The sequence below is a fragment of the Oncorhynchus clarkii genome, chromosome 32 (assembly GCF_045791955.1).
Source record: "Oncorhynchus clarkii lewisi isolate Uvic-CL-2024 chromosome 32, UVic_Ocla_1.0, whole genome shotgun sequence".
Lineage (NCBI taxonomy): Eukaryota > Metazoa > Chordata > Actinopteri > Salmoniformes > Salmonidae > Oncorhynchus > Oncorhynchus clarkii.
Window position 1 is genome coordinate 40,265,932 of NC_092178.1, and position 16,741 is coordinate 40,282,672.

Here is a 16,741-nt window from a genome sequence, read left to right on the forward strand (position 1 = left end):
TACTAAGTAGTAGCCTAAGAGTGTTTGCTCCTCCACTGGAAAGCTGGTCACATGAACAGTAATATCTCCTCACCTCCATCTGTTTGAAGTCGCAGATGGCCTGGACAGGCACTTTACCCTTGACTGGTGTACCAGGGTTACGTGGCTTCAGCTGGACAATGGTCTTGGCCCTCCGGTTCAGCCCATTCAAGTGGGTCTTAAACTCTTTCAGTTGCTCCTTCTCATCCTATATATAAACCACCACAGGGGTATTTAACAAAACAGACAATGAAAGATGCTGTTGCTTTAGTAATGTCACTGAATCAGAGTTGCTGTATTTTCTCTTCACTTCTTCAATAAAGTAGAATAAGTCAACCTACAACTGCGTCCTGTAACAAGTCCTCGAGTCGTGTGACAGTGATGTTACGGTCACACGTGTATTTCTTCTTCATAGTCTCCTGCATCTTTTTCATCTTCTCCTCTGCCTCTTTCACATCTGAGAAAAACTACCAGGGTAGAAAAAGAGGAGCACAAACCGTTTTAGAGATAGGATGATGCATTTTAATTGGACTATCTGAGGGGGATATATGAGTTGGCATACTTGGAAGTAGGAAGTGTTCTCTTTCAGGTGGGACTCGATGCAACAGCAAAGCTGCAGGATCCAACTCCACTGGGTCTGCAAGGCTTTAGTGAAGGCCTTTGGTGGGGAGAGAAAGAAATAGCTTAAAAAAAACACCTATTCTCATATCCTCTGCTCTTAGAAATAAAAGACAAAGTCAAATCCATGTTAAATATATACTGTAATGCAGGGGTAGGCGGGACAATTTTTGCGGATTTTTGCAGATAGAACATAATTACAACAATTTGAACACCGCAAATTCACCACAAGTAAGCCCAAAAAGAGATTGTATTTGAAAATAGCATGATCATTTCATACCTTGATTACATTGAAGAACAATCACAAATCTTAATTTTATTAATGGGTACATATTTTCTAAATACATTTTTTTAGCAGAATTTATTTTAACCAAAAACGAAAATCTGAAAAACTTTGCGGTGCCAAAACAAATCACTTGTGGGACGGTTTTGGTCCATGGGCCCCCTGTTAACGACCCCTGCTGTAATGTGTGTGTTTGTATAGTGTTCAGGAAATTACAACAACTTAGAAACTCTAGTGACTGTGTTCTCACCTCTACAGACTTCTTGGCAGGGTGACCCTCCTTCAGCAGTTTGTCTCCTTGGATCTGGACACTGTTGACCCGCTTCTCTCTGTGCTCCAGCTCTTTCATCACCCCCTGAAACAAAACAAAAAACAGTGTTATGGCATTAGGGGGGATATTACTAGATATGAAAGTGCATCCACCTAATCATAATAAATTACATTTCATTGTCAAAATAATAATTTAACATAATCTGATCAAAATAAAATTAAAGATGGGAGTACTACTGTTCTGTACAGTGCAGTACCTTTTTACTTTACCCTACAAGATCTGTATTGTGCCTAACTCTATTTAGCTAATGTTGAACTTTCCAGGTTGGGTGAGGATGAGAACAGCCATACCGAGTAGTTGTCTTTCTTGGCATTCATGTTGTTATTGCGTTCGCTCCAGTCATAGTTAACCTCCTCCTCCTCTTTCTCATTCAGCCACATCAACTCCTTGGTGGCTGCAGTGACAAAGGCATGAAGCTCATCCAGGCTGCACAGACGAGCTTTGGAAGAACTCTGAGGAGAAAAGAATTACAATGAGATTGGAGAAGCATTAGATAAATGGCAGATTGTTGAAAAGTTGTAGTTGTACGTTAATATTTTGAGTCAATAACTTACCAGAAGCTTGCTATAATGCAACTCCAGATTGAGTAAGTAGTCTCTGTAGGCACATTTGCTGACAGGGGAGAGCTGACTCTGAAGGGGAATAGAAAAATACTAAAGATTAGAGAAGAAGCATGGCTAAAAAAAGAAGCGATCATTTTGGCAGTAACCAAAGAGGATCAATGATGGTATGACTGACTCAGTCTAATTTTCCCCTAACTCCAATCCCATCCCAGGTAGTTTTTCACACTGTACCTCGTCTGCTTTTGCTTTGTTGATCTTAGCATGGAACTCCTCCACTGACTGGTGCAGGCCGCGGTGGCTGCCCAGCCGGGACTCCACGGTGTGCAGGTCCGAGCCCCATTCCCCCTGGTCCACCCACCTCTGGTTCTCCTCAACCCAAGCCAGCAGGTCCTGGATGTAGCACAGGGTCACCTCATCCAGCTCGGGACGCACCCTCATTGGAACCTGCTGAAGGGTCTGCATCTGGGACATGGGTATCTGGGTGGTAGTCACTCCGGACTTCAGGCTCAGGTTGTACTCACTGCAAAGGTTCACCAGCCGCTCGTGGAGACGGTACACTCTGGAGGTAAAACAGGAGAAACAATGCCGAATTGTTCAATGACAACAAAACAGGTATTTCAGTCAATTGGATTTAACAAGTTGGTTTAACAATACAGTAAAGGCTTAGGTTTCATCGCGTGTCGCACAAGGCCTCACAATAATACAGTAATGCGCTGAGTGGATAAGACTGTGGAATAGCCAGACTGCTAAATAGTCAATTAATGGTACCCGAAATATCAGTACTGACTATCTTGCACTGACCCTACTCAAACTCACTAAACTATATATACACACTCACTCACACACACTACGTTGACACTCCAACACAACCCCCCCCCCCACACACATTATAAACTCACACACTTTTACAGTCATGATTTGCGGCTGCTACTCTGTTCTTTATTTTACTATTATTATTATCTATTCTGATGCCTAGTCACGTTACTCTGCCTTCATGTACAGTACATTTCTACCTCAAATACCTCTGCACATTGATCTGGTACTGGTAACTGGTACCTCCTGTATATAGCTCCATTCTTGTGTATTTTATTTTATTTATTTAGTGTTACAATTATAACTTTTTTTAACCATCGTTGGGAAGGGCTCATAAGCAGGCATTTCACGGTGAAGTATACACCAGTTGTATTGTGACACAAAGTTAGATTTTATTTTGATGTGGAGCTTAAATGGTTTTACTCAGTGGTTGTTCTGACCTGCGGTACATCTGTTCAGCTTGTAGATGGCGTCCGTCCTTCAGCAGCTGCACATCATTGAAGAGGTACCGGATCATGCCCTCTGCCTTGTCCAGGTCTGTCTCTACCTCTGCTGTGTGCTTAGCAGGCTTTGCTGAGCTCAGCAAACGGAGATCCTAGAACATAGATACAGTATAAAGACTATGACACCATGTGTTCCATCTTGAATACAGAATTAGTAGACATCAGTCCATGAGCCTGAGAATGCTTTTGAACATCCGAACACATCCAATCTCACATAACTGTGGGGTATTCAATCACTGTATCATTGACTACTCAGTCAAGCAGCATGGATTTGTGGTGACAAATCTGTAGGGCCACAGATTGTACATTATAAAGTCTACATTGGCTGTGACTGTCTGCCCCGGCAGGGTGTGAGACTCACCATCTGTAGCAAACCCTCAACCTGGTTGAGCTGCTCCTCACACAACCCAGACTCCATCTGGACCTTACTGACAATCCTCTGCAGCTGCTCCAGCCTGAGGGTGAAAGGTCAACACATCAGGTCAACACATGTTCCACAGTCTCTCCTAAATCAGCTCTGAGGCTGGGGTATTGTCTAATGAGGTAATGAAATAACTAGATGATGGTACTGTAAATCATGACTGGTAATACTTTACTCAAAGACAACAGTGGCCCTTTGGCCAGATCCCTTGTGAAACAAGCATTTTGACCTCAATGAATGGGACAACCTAGTAAAATAACGATAAAATAAAAGAATAATGTTGGTATAAATTTAAATCCAATGGACATAAATTTCAATACATTTCAAGAGCATCAATACAAATATCTGGAGAAAAAAAGACATTCGGCAAATTAGAGCAAACATTACACAATCTTCTCAGAAACATTATGCAGGCAGGGTAAAACACTCACTCCTTCTTCTCCTTCATCTTGCGAAGTAAATACTCTAAACCGTAGCTCTGACTGGCAAAGGCCATGATGGATTCTCTGATAGCTAGTCCTCCCCAGTTGCTATGATGACAGTCCATAGGATGTTGTAATGCGATAAGGTTTTGTGAGGTTAGCTGTGCTGTGACTCACAGCCCACAGTAGCTTCCCTGACTACTGCCCTGACTGCTTACTTTAAGACTGGAAGTCTTGTGATGAGGGACCAAACCTTAACAAAAATTACATATGCCCTGCTTTCTTGTGATTTGGTAAGGATGGTCCTATAATAACTTACTTATGACGTAAATAATCACATTATTGAACGTTTTTGAACTCTTAGATCCAGACATAAGTTTTGGATCTTTCAGTGAATCATCATGTGGTTGTCCAGCTATCTTTATCTCACAATGTCTTCTCACATCCACCAAACTGGTTATAATCCACATAGTTACAGTACCAGACAAAAGTTTGGACACACCTACTCATTCAAGGGTTTTTCTTTATTTTTTTACCATTTTCTACATTATAAAATAATAGTGAAGACATCAAAACCATGAAATAATACATATGGAATCATCATCATATATTTTTATTTGAGATTCTTCAAAGTAGTCAGCCTTGATGACAGCTTTGCACACGCTTGGCATTCTCTCAACCAGCTTCATCAGGTAGTCAGTCACCTGGAATGCATTTCAATTAACAGGTGTGCCTTTTTAAATGTTAATTTCTGGAACTTCTTTCCTTCTTAATGCGTTTGAGCCAATCAGTTATGTTGTGACAAGGTAGGGGTGGTATACAGAAGATAGCGCTATTTGGTCCATATTATAGCAAGAACAGCTCAAATAAGCAAAGAGAAACAAAAGTCCATCATTACTTTAAGACATAGGTCAGTCAATCTGGAAAATGTCAAGAACTTTGAAAGTTTCTTCAAGTGCAGTCACAAAAACCATCAAGTGCTATGATGAAACTGGCTCTCATGAGGACCAACCGAAAGGAAGACCCAGAATTACCTCTGCTGCAGAGGAGAAGTTCGTTAGAGTTAACTGCACCTCAGATTTCAGCCCAAATAAATGCTTCAGAGTTCAAGTAACAGACACATCTCAACATCAACTGTTCAGAGGAGACTGAGTGAATAAGGCCTTCATGATCAAATTGCTGCAAAGAAACCACTACTAAAGGACACCAAAAAGAAGAAGAGACTTGCTTCGACCAAGAAACCCAAGCAATGGACCGTTGGAAATCTGTCCTTTGGTCTGATGAGTCCAAATGTGAGATTTTTGGTTCCAACCGCTATGTCTTTGTGAGATGCTGAGTAGGTGAACAGATAATCTCCGCATGTGTGTTTCCCACCATGAAGCAGGGAGGAGGAGGTGTGATGGTGTGGGGGTGCATTGCTGGTGATACTGTCAGTGATTTATTTAGAATTCAAAGCACACTTAACCAGCATGGTTACCACAGCATTCTGCAGCTATACGCCATCCCATCTGGTTTGCACTTATTGGGACAATCATTTGTTTTACAACAGGACAATGAACCAAAACACACCTCAAGGCTATGTAAGGGCTATTTGACCAAGGAGAGTGATGGAGCGCTGCATCAGATGACCTGGCCTCACCCGACCTCAACCCAATTGAGATGTTTTGGGATAAGTTGGACCTCAGAGTGAAGGAAAAGCAGCCAACAAGTGCTCGGCATAAGTGGGAACTCCTTCAAGGCTGTTGGAAAAACATTCCAGGTGAAGCTGGTTGAGAGAATGCCACGAGTGTGCAAAGCTGTCATCAAGGCAAATGGTGGCTACTTGAAGAATCTCAATATAAAATATATTTGTACTTGTACTTTTGGTTACTACATGATCCCATATGTGTTATTTCATAGTTTTGATGTCTTCACTATTATTCTACAATGTAGAAAATAGTAAAACAATTAAGAAAAACTCTTGAATGAGAAGGTGTGTCCACACTTTTGACTGGTACTGTAGTTACAGAGGCCTTTGGGTATGAATGCTCTTTTTTACAATGTTTTATGTCCTGTTTAATGTGTTACTTCTAATAGACATTGAGCTTTTAATTTAACAACTGAAATACAACAGAAACACCACGTGACAGAGTTCCCAAATCAAGAATTTCTCCTCAGAACTGCATCTAACAAAAACATCTGTAACGGAATTCAGCATCATCTCAAAGATGAAGGTACAATCTCGAACATCATTGACCCTCCACAGTGTTGTATGTACATATAATGGCAGTCTCACCTCTCATATTCTGTCCTTAGAAGACGCTCTCTCTCCAGTATGGCTACATGGAGACGACCCCACTCCTTCTCCACATCAATAGGCTGGTACCAAGGGGGAACCTTGACATTACCCACCTGAACTGCACTCTACAAGGACAGACAACGACAGGCACAGGTGGGAACATTTTCAAAAAAGGGCCAGCATTTACTTGATGCATTTAGATTATTTAACTATTCTTCAGACGTGTCCCAACATTCACGCTGGGCGTTGTGGTTTGCACCTTCTTCTCCTTTTAGTGGTTTAATTGCTAACCTCAAAAGACATATAGATTTGTTTGGATCGATTCTTGTCTGCTTCCTTTGCAGGCAGCTCTGTCTCCTTGAACTTCAGAAACTGGCGCCAAAGAACCTGTGGTTTTAAGATGTTGCTGAATTAATTCAACATGACAATTAAACATACGATGCTTTTGTTTCATCACATCGCTCAGACAATTTTCAGAAATCAGAGACAAACAGTTAGATTATTTCCTTACCAAGCAAGACATAAGTTATGGAGGCTAGTACCCTTTACCAGTGACTTATTTTCTCATTGCAGACCACTTCAATAACTGCTACCCCACTGGCCCCAATAGGAACAAATTATGCTAAATGAATTCACTGTTACAACTGAACATAGCCTTTGTCATACATCAAGTCTCTAAGACAATTATAACAAATTTGGAGCAGACAGAATATTCACTTACATGTATCAAGAGATTTCCCTAATAGGTGCGGAGACTTACCTCAATCTCCTCATACCTGGTAGGGAACTTCCTCTCTTCAAACACGATGATGTGGTCTGATCCACTGCAGCAGCAGGGTCACCAGCTCATAGTACTCCTGCCAGCGCAGCTCCAGCTCCTGACAGGAGACAGAAAAGGGTTCATTAGAGAAAGGTTGAATAGACTAAATCAGTTGCGGGTAGTCACCATATCACTGCATTAAACATCACTCCACTGGTTAAACATGGTGTAGGGTGAGGTTTCCTCTAGATGCTGATCTTGGGTCAGTTTTGCATTTACCCCTCTAATGGTTAATGTTAGTATTGGGGGAGGAGAAGCTGATCCTATACCTGTACTTAGGGGAAAATTCACTCCGGAGCATCAAAGACATCTTACATTTTGGGAAGATGTGATCTCAAAGGTGAGACCAGGAGGATTCCCCCTAGTGGTGATGGCCTATATGGTTCCAAGAAGACGACACTTACGTTGGCTTTCACCTCATCCTGGACGTCAGGTACATGGGGCATGATGTCATACAGGGAGGAGACGTATGTGATGATGGACTTCTCGTCTGGGTGTGGCACATCCACATCTTAATAGAGGGGAGACAATGAACACCAGTTAAAAAATGATTTTAGAAAAAGATAAATGCAAGTATTCATACAAATACGCCACTAATAGTATTGAGATTAATTGAGAAAACGATACAAGTGAGTTCCCTTACCTTCTGGGTCGAGCAGCCGAGTGACTCCCAGGTCTCTCTCTGCCACACTGAAGGCCTGCTCCAGGTTCTCTACATGGGTCTGTCGGTACACCTTACTCATGTCAATCAGAGTAGGGCTGGGGACAGAACATAGAAAAGACTATTAAAACTATAAAATTGCATCTCAGACACCATATTTTCTTATAGGATATAGGACAAATGGTTGTATTATATTAATCTTTGCAACCCCAAAACATTCAGGTAAAACCAATAAATTGAGGTTATTTTCTAAAAACATGAGGATAAAACATAATATAAGCACACAAATAATATTGTTATGGCCTACATCATTTTGCCCCTGTCAGGCATCTGTACAACAATCAAACCCATTGACTGATCCAGCAGCTTGTTGCTGTAGGCCAGGGATCATCAACTAGATTCAAACGCGGACCGTTTTTTTCTTCTTGAGCGAACGATCAGGGGCCCGGAACATAATTATAATTAACTTGTAGCCTGAAAATTGACTGCAAGAAGCCTAAACAGATATAATATTTGACCAAAACATAATCATTTCAAACCTTGCTTGGATTTGTATACTATCACATATCTCTCTGTTATGCATGGGAATATTTGGGAACAGATTTCCAAAATGAATATCCCTTGGAGCTGATTTCATGGTGTCTTTTATGTCCAACAATGAAAATTCCCCCCAAAATAACCCTGCTGTAGGCAGTTTAATTGTGATGGACTGACTCCCATTAGATACTTATCGACATTCCTCTCTCAGAGGAATGTTTATACAGACAGGGGCAGGCAAAAACAAGAGCTCCTACTAACAACCAATTCGTTTGAAATTCCATGTACAACTTGTTCCATGTACACTGCCAATAAAGCTAATTGCAGTCAAATAGTGTGCAGATACAAGATTTGACTGCTTGGAATGAGCACAGGGCATCTCATATTTGCCAATGGATTTAGCCTAGCGTGGTTAAACAAAATACAGGGGCTTTGTAAACAATAGGCGAAAAATGCATAACTTATTATATTCCCTATTAGAAAATAACTAATGTAGCATAAAAAAGGAAACGGCTATAAAAATGTATCTCAACCACCACCTTAATGAAACAATGACATAAACCCTGCATACCCTTGCACAACTCTCTGCACATAGTAGTCTCCATGGCCCCTGGGGTAGTGCTCCATATCAGAGTAGAGGACCTGTCTATAGGAGTGTCTGTCCCTGCTCAGGTGCACTATGCGTGGGTCTGATCCTGACCCAGACCCTGCCTCCTGCTCCCCGATCTGGGAACCTCGGCTGGAGGAGAACTCCCCCGGGTTCTGCAACCCCCGATTCGAGTCAAAAGTGCTACTCTCAGCTGAGATGTCCTCACACAGCATGACAACCCGGTCTTCCAGGTCACTGACAGAGCCCTGGGTGCTGCTGGAGGTGCTGTTCAACCGTCTCTTGGAGGAGCGGAGCTTCTTCTTTAGACTGTGCATCATGTTGATGGTGTGTGTCCTCAACTGCAACAGTGTCCAAACTCTCCTCTTGCAGTTTTTCTTTTCAGTCTTACAAATCCATCCATGTATGAGACTATGACTGATGTTTTTCAGATTTAGCTCAGATGTAGCATCCCCTTTCCACGGCTAGATGATGTGCAAGCCTTGACTGTTGACGGTCATAGAATTGAGAGATTACTTTCTCATGCATTTCTCTCGTTCAATTAGTTGTATGTGAGCCCAGACTGCTTTGTTGCTTTGTCGTTCTGCAGAGTGTGCTTCTGTCTTGCTCTTGGTCTGTATGAAGTTTGTATGGCAGACACACCGGAGACACCTGGGCATACCTGAGCTGTGCTGCTACTTGCTGAGACTTAAAAGCACAGCCCCTGTGGGCATCTTATTTTCAAATTCATGGGACACACACCCTCAGTCACAATCCTCTCTCTTTTCATGCAACTAAATAAAACCACAAAGCTGCCTCGCCTAGCCACCTCCTGTGCCTTTCTCCTGAGTCCTGTGTGTAGTGTGTGAGCATACAGGGTGTGTGTTTTTACAGTATGTGCAAACATGAAAAGTCTCTTGTCAAACTCTATCCTGACCCCTTATGGTAGTTGTTATGCATATTCTTTTTACACAGACATTTAGCCAACTTTTTCATTGTAGATTGAATGTTACTGCTATGTGAGGTGTTGGATTTGCACCTACCTGCCTCGGTGGATGACCGTGGAAGATCTTTCACCCAGAACTGTCAATAGGCTAATTGAAATGTTGGGTTTTGTTGTTTCTTGCTGTAGTGAAAAGTCCTATACAAATTACATCTAATATTATTATTATTATTATTATTATTATTATTTATTATTGCTATGTACGTGAATGCATACCTGGTCATGCGTGATTGCTACGTCAAATAAAATGTTTTCGTCAATGAAAACAAATAATATAACGAGAAGTACTTGCAACTGACTGCATAACTGTAGCGGAAGAATGAGATAAGGTGATACTTGCGACTAGCGACTTGCAGGCGGTGAGGACCAGCGTGATGACTCAATCACGATTTATGCCATTTGGATGGTTGACCATTTGTGGGCTATCACAGGGGTCAAACACAACTTATCTGTGGCTTTCTCTGGGGTGGGACATTCCCCCAAAACCCTGGGAGCATGGACACCGTTGGACAGATGAAATCCACTAAATGAATGTTACTATGAATTACATCACTGCAACTCTAAGTACCTCGATGCATACAAAGCCCGCTCTCCCTCCGGAAAATCCGACCATCTTGCATCTACAGTCTTATAGGCAGAAACACAAACAGGATGTACCAGTGACGAGAACCATTCAACGCTGGTCCAACCAATCGGAAACCACGCTTCAAAATTGTTTTGATCATGCGGACTGAAATATGTTCCAGTCAGCCTCAGAGAACAACATCGACCTATACACTGACTCGGTGAGTGCAGTTATAAAGAAGTGCATTGGAGATGTTGTACCCACTGTGACTATTACAACCTACCCTAACCAGAAACCGTGGATGGATAGCGCCATTTGTGCAAAACTGAAAGCGCGATTCACCTTCCATTTAACCATGGAAAGAGGTCTGGGAATATGACTGAATATAAACCGTGTAGTTATTCCCTTCGCAAGGCAACCAAACAAGCAAAATGCCAGTACAGAGACAAGGTGGAGTCGAAATTCAACGGCTTATACACGAGACGTATGTCTACTGGAAATCACGGACTACAAAAAGAAAACCACCAACGTCACGCTCCCAGACAAACTAAACACCTTCTTTGCCCGCTTTGAGGGTAATACATTACCACCGCCGCAGCCCACTGACAAGGACTGTCCCCCCCCCCCCCCCCCCCTCTTCTTCGTTGCTGACGTGAGTAAGACCTTTAAACATGTTAACCCTCGCAAGGCTGCTGGCCCAGACGGCATCCCTAGCCGCGCCCACAGAGCATGCGCAGACAAGCTGGCTGGTGTGTTTACAGACATATTCAATAGCTCCCTATCCCAGACTGTTGTCCCCACATGCTTCAAGATGGCTACCATTGTTCCTGTACCAAAGAAGGTAAAAAATAACTGAACTAAATGACTACTGCCCTGAAGCACTCACTTCTGTCATCAAGTGCTTTGAGAGACTAGCCAAGGATCATATCACCTCCACCTTACAGGCCACCTTAGACCCACTTCAGTTTGCATACCGCCCCAACAGGTCCACAGACGATGCAATTGCCATCACACTGCACACTGCCGTATCCCATCTGGACAAAAGGAATACCTATGTTAGAATGCTGTTCATTGACTACAGCTCAGCATTCAACAACATAGTACCCTCCAAGCTCATCATCATGCTGGAGGCCCTGGGACTAAACCCCGGCCTATGCAATTGGGTCCTGGACTTTCTGACGGGCCGCCCCCAGGTGGTGAAGGTAGAAAATAACATCTCCACTTCACTGACCCTCAACACTGGGGCCCCACAAGGGTGTGTGCTCAACCCCCTCCTGTACTCCCTGTTCACCCACGACTGGGTGCATGCACGCCTCCAATTCAATCATCAAGTTTGCAGACGACACAACAGTAGTGGGCTTGATTACCAATAACGATGAGACAGCTCACAGGAGGTGAGGGCACTCAGAGTGTGTCAGGAAAACAACCTCTCTCTCAACGTCAACAAAACAAAGGAGATGATCATGGGCCAAAGGACACAGCACTGGGAGCACCTCCCTATCCCCATCAAAGGGACAGTAGAGTGGAGAAGGTGGAAAGTTTTTTAAGTTTGTCGGCGTACACATCACAGACGAACTGAAATGGTCCACCCACACAGACGCAACAGCGCCTCTTTAACCTCAGGAGGCTGAAGAAATGTGTCTTGTCACCCAACCCCCTGACAAACTTTTACAGATGCACAATCGAGAGCATCCTCTCGGGCTGTATCACAGCCTGGTACGGCAACTGCACCATCCTCAACCGCAAGGCTCTCCAGAGAGTGGTGCGGTCTGTACAACGCAGGACAAGGACATCAACCACCCGAGCCACTGCCTGTTCAAACCGCTACCATCTAGAAGGTGATGTCAGTACAGGTGCATCAAAGCTGGGACCGAGAGACTGAAAAACAGCTTCTATCTCAAGGCAATCAGACTGCTAAACAGCAATCACTAACTCAGAGAGGCTGCTGCCCACATTGAGATCACTAGACACTTTATACAACGACACTCTAAATAATGCCGCTTTTATAATGTTTACATATCTTACATTACTAATATCACGTGTATATTGTATTTTATACCATCTATCTATTGCATCGCTCATCCATTTACTTACATGTACATATTCTCATTCACCCCTTTAGATTTGTGTGTATTAGGTAGTTGTTGGGGAATTGTTAGATTACTTGTTAGATATTACTGCACTGTCGGAACTAGAAGCACAAGAATTTCGCTACACTCACATTAACATCTGCTAACCATGTGTATGTGACAAATACATTTTTATTTGATTTATGTTTGGATTGTTTCAAGTTCAAAAGTTGATATACTTTATTGTACAGTAAGTGCTATGGATTTATTGTTACAGGGAAACTGTGTTATTTGTTCGGTGAACTGAGGATATTTTAAAGAGGAGTGACACATGGGTGCTCTCCAATCATTTCAATTTAGTTGATTCGATTAGGATCTGGGTGTGTTGTTCCTGTCTATTGTTTTTCTAGCAAAGTGCAAAGAAATTTACATTTTGCTTGAATTGGGAAAAAGGACGGTGAATTTCAGAACTTGTCAGAAAGCTCCATACCTTTTTCTCTTAGAGAATATTCTGAACTGAAGAAGTGTCACCATCTTAGGTCTTAGCGATAATTAAATTTTTTTTAAATGATGTAACCTTTATTTAATGACGACCTACCCCAGCCAAACCCTAACCCGGACGATGCTGAGCCAATTGTGCGCCGCCCTATGGTACTTCAAATCACGGCCAGGGTCTGTAGTGACGCCTCTAGCATCACTACATGTACACTGTAATAGTTTGAGGATGAAATCTTTCGTGGCTAATAAATTATATTAGTTGAATTGAGTAAATGCATTCTTCATTTTACAGAGTAATTATTTTATTGACTATACGCTAATAATTTAGTAGGTCTATTGGTAGTTGTTATTTACACTATACATATAGCATATGATTGGGTAACACCTTGACATCCCTGATCTGCTTGCCTCAATAAATTAATGCCAGAACATTGGCCACCAGGATTAGCTATTTGTATCTAGTCTCTTAATAATTGCGTAACGGTGCAAATTAGACACGTTCATTATAGTCATACTAAGTAGTGACGCAAGGCTCACTACCTTGACTAGATCCTCTAGGGAGGCATAGGGTCTGTTGCATTTATTCACATAATATTGGAGTCAGATTGCTAAATGTAGTTTATTATTATATTCAACATTTCTACATAATTGTTGGATAATTTCCATCCAACTATAAATGGTGACCCCTCCTCAGTTGACAGGGATATTTACACCCTTACATAACTACCTGAACAAGTCAGCCTTTCTGCAGTGCACAGCAACTATGAATTTCACAATCCTCTCTTACTGTGTGTACTGTGTGTACAGTAATAAAGAAAACATAACATGTATGTGGAAACTTGCAAGGATCACAGGGGTTCACTACTTCCAAAGGATGTATATAATAGCAAGTCCAGGCAAGCGCATGATCAGGCATAGCAACAAAAAAAAAATATTGCTTGTCCATTTAGCCCCCTGGCACAACCTTCATATGTGACCCCATAATTTCCTCAATCCCCAGTCAGATCACCTCAACACTACTTCTTCAAGGCTGCATCTCACCTGTGTTTGTGTATGACAGCGTTGAAGAGCTTGCCGTCCCTCCAGCTGGTGGTGAAGTTGTCGCAGCGCATCCCATGGTATCCCTCCACCATGCGCTGGGACCACAGCAGCAGCTTCTCCTTCACCGTCATGTCGTCTGACTGGCCATTCACCTGGATGTCTGAGATCTGGGGGGGAATCCATAGGGTATCCCAATAGTATTAACACATCCGATTTGAACTAGTTTGATGATTAGTACATTTTTTGAATCGGGTGTGTTGGTACTGGGCTTAATCAAAAACCTGCACAACTTGTAGGTCTGAATAACACTGTTATAGATGGTTCAAGGTGTGCTGGTTTGGCAAAAAGGCTGGCAAAAAGGGGTTAAGGGCTGTGGATAAAGTGCACATACTGGAAGAGAACTGTACATGCTTTAGTCATTATGCATGGATTTAAAGTTCAAAGCCACTTGACTTGATCCAGGCATATGATACATTTTTAACCTGAATAACCAACAGTCAGATGTAAATAGCACATGGAAGTCATTGCAGTTTACTGCTGTGAAACCCTCCTGAACAGCTTTATGTTCCCGGGTGCAGAATCCAACTTGTGAAAGTAAAAACATCCATAGGGTACAGAATTGAAGGTGAAGCAAATTACTGCAGTGAATTCCTGCTTGAAAGAAGATGGAAGACAAAGCTATGAGTCACAGGTACAGCCTTTTGAATCTCTCAGCAGTCTATTTCCCTCAGTAGTCTATGGTGGAGCTGTGTTTACTTTAGTGTTTTGTTTCTGATGCTCAACGCTCAATACTATGTGTGCATTGCGTACTGTGTTCAATGCATTGTTAAATAATTAATGTATTGCCATGCTAGAAATACTATGCATAACTCAACCCCTCTCAACCACCAAAAATAAAACAATAACCAAAGAAAAAATAGATGATCAATGGAGTCATGGTTGATTTTAGTCATAGCAAGAGACTTTATTGAGCTTTATTAGAACAACAAAGATTACTTTATGACCAATGTGACATTTCCAATGTGGCACACTGTCAGGCGTTCTAATATTACTTACAGGTTTTTGTTATGGTAAGGGTGGAGAGCGAAAATATTTAGGACTTACCGTCTCATCCCTCTCGCCCCTTCTCTGTAGTGGCGGAACCTCACTACTATGTACACTCTCACGAAGTGACTCACACCACATGGAAAGAGGCCCTCCGACCTCTCAATTCACCTTCATGAGAATCTAGAGAGATTCCTGCTTCCTTCCACTTCATCAAGGCATCATGTTTTGATGAGAGGACTCAAAGGACTAAAATAACATAGAGTCTGCATCTCAAATAGCCCCCTATTCCCTATAAAGTGTGCTACTTTTGACCAGAGACCTATGGGGTCCTCTCATCAAAAAATAAGTATAGCCAATAGTGGGACTAGAGCCGCTACCTGCCACACCCACCTCTCCTGCCTGTCAACGGGAAACACTGAGTCCCCCTGAAGTGGACGGAATCCCACATGATGTTAATCCCAGTATTACCAGTATACCCATTATAGCATAAAAAAATATCCTTGTGCCCTTCTTTTTCCATATTTCAACATTTTCTCAACTGCTAAACAAATAACCCAATGCTCCTGGCGTCTTCCATTCGGGGAGAAATAAGTTCCATCCGAGTTATATTGAGGATCAAAACCTCACATGGTCTTCAAATAAGTGTTTCAATATGTTTTTTCAATGTTCAGTCTGAAATCCCTCAGACATATGGTAATCATGAGTAGTAGAGTTATATATAGATAGTGGGTGCCAAATGCTAAAAGTTGCCGATTTGGAATAATTGAATTTTACTCAAATCTGCTCTGTCAACATAAGCGGTGGGCTTGGGAATTGATTAGTTGGCCAAGACAAGTCATACTGTAGCTTTTCCTACTATTATAGGCAAGGATAACAAATTAAGTGCCTTTGAACGGGGTATGTTAGTAGGTGCTAGGCACATCGGTATGAGTGTGTCAAGAACTGCAATGTTGCTGTTTTTTTCACGCTCCAAAGTGTCCTGTGTGTATCAAGAATGTCCCACCACCCAAAGGACATCCAGCCAGCTTGACACAACTCTGGGAAGCATTGGAGTCAACATTGGCCAGCATCCCTGTGGAACGCTTTCGACACCTTGTAGAGTCCATGTCCTGAAGAATAGAGGCTGTTCTGATGGCAAAATGTGGAGCAACTCAGCGTTAGGAAGGTGTTCCTAGTGTTTTGTAGACTCAGTGTTGATTGACGCAATTAATCATCACATTGTACCTTTCTGTGTTTGAGGAAGTCCAGTCCGATCTGTACATTCTGCAGTTTGTGGAAGCGCATGCGCCCCTTCTCCCTGGGCTGTGAGAAGAGAACAAACTTTAGAGGGAGAAGAGACAGCACAATACCAATAGGGCAAGGAAGAGGCCCCATGACTGCAGGCAAAGTATTTCAGATTGAGAAAACATTTTATATGGATAACAAGCAGCAGTCATGGTCCTATATAATCAACCACACTGAATGGACATTACAGAACAGTTCATAATAACAGAGCAAATGGAATGACACCAAACACCTGGAAACCATGTGTTTGATGTATTTGATACCATCCCATCTATTCCGCTCCAGTCATTACCAAAAGCCAGTTCTCCCCAATTCAGGTACCACCAACTTCCTGTGATGGACATTGAATTTGAGATTTGACTCCAAAATTCATTGAGTTG

General features: G+C 42.3%; 1 pseudogene; it reads right to left on the bottom strand.

The window, feature by feature from the left end:
- Positions 1-16,741, bottom strand: part of LOC139391970 (plectin-like) — an 85,563-nt pseudogene that overhangs the window by 26,539 nt on the left and 42,283 nt on the right.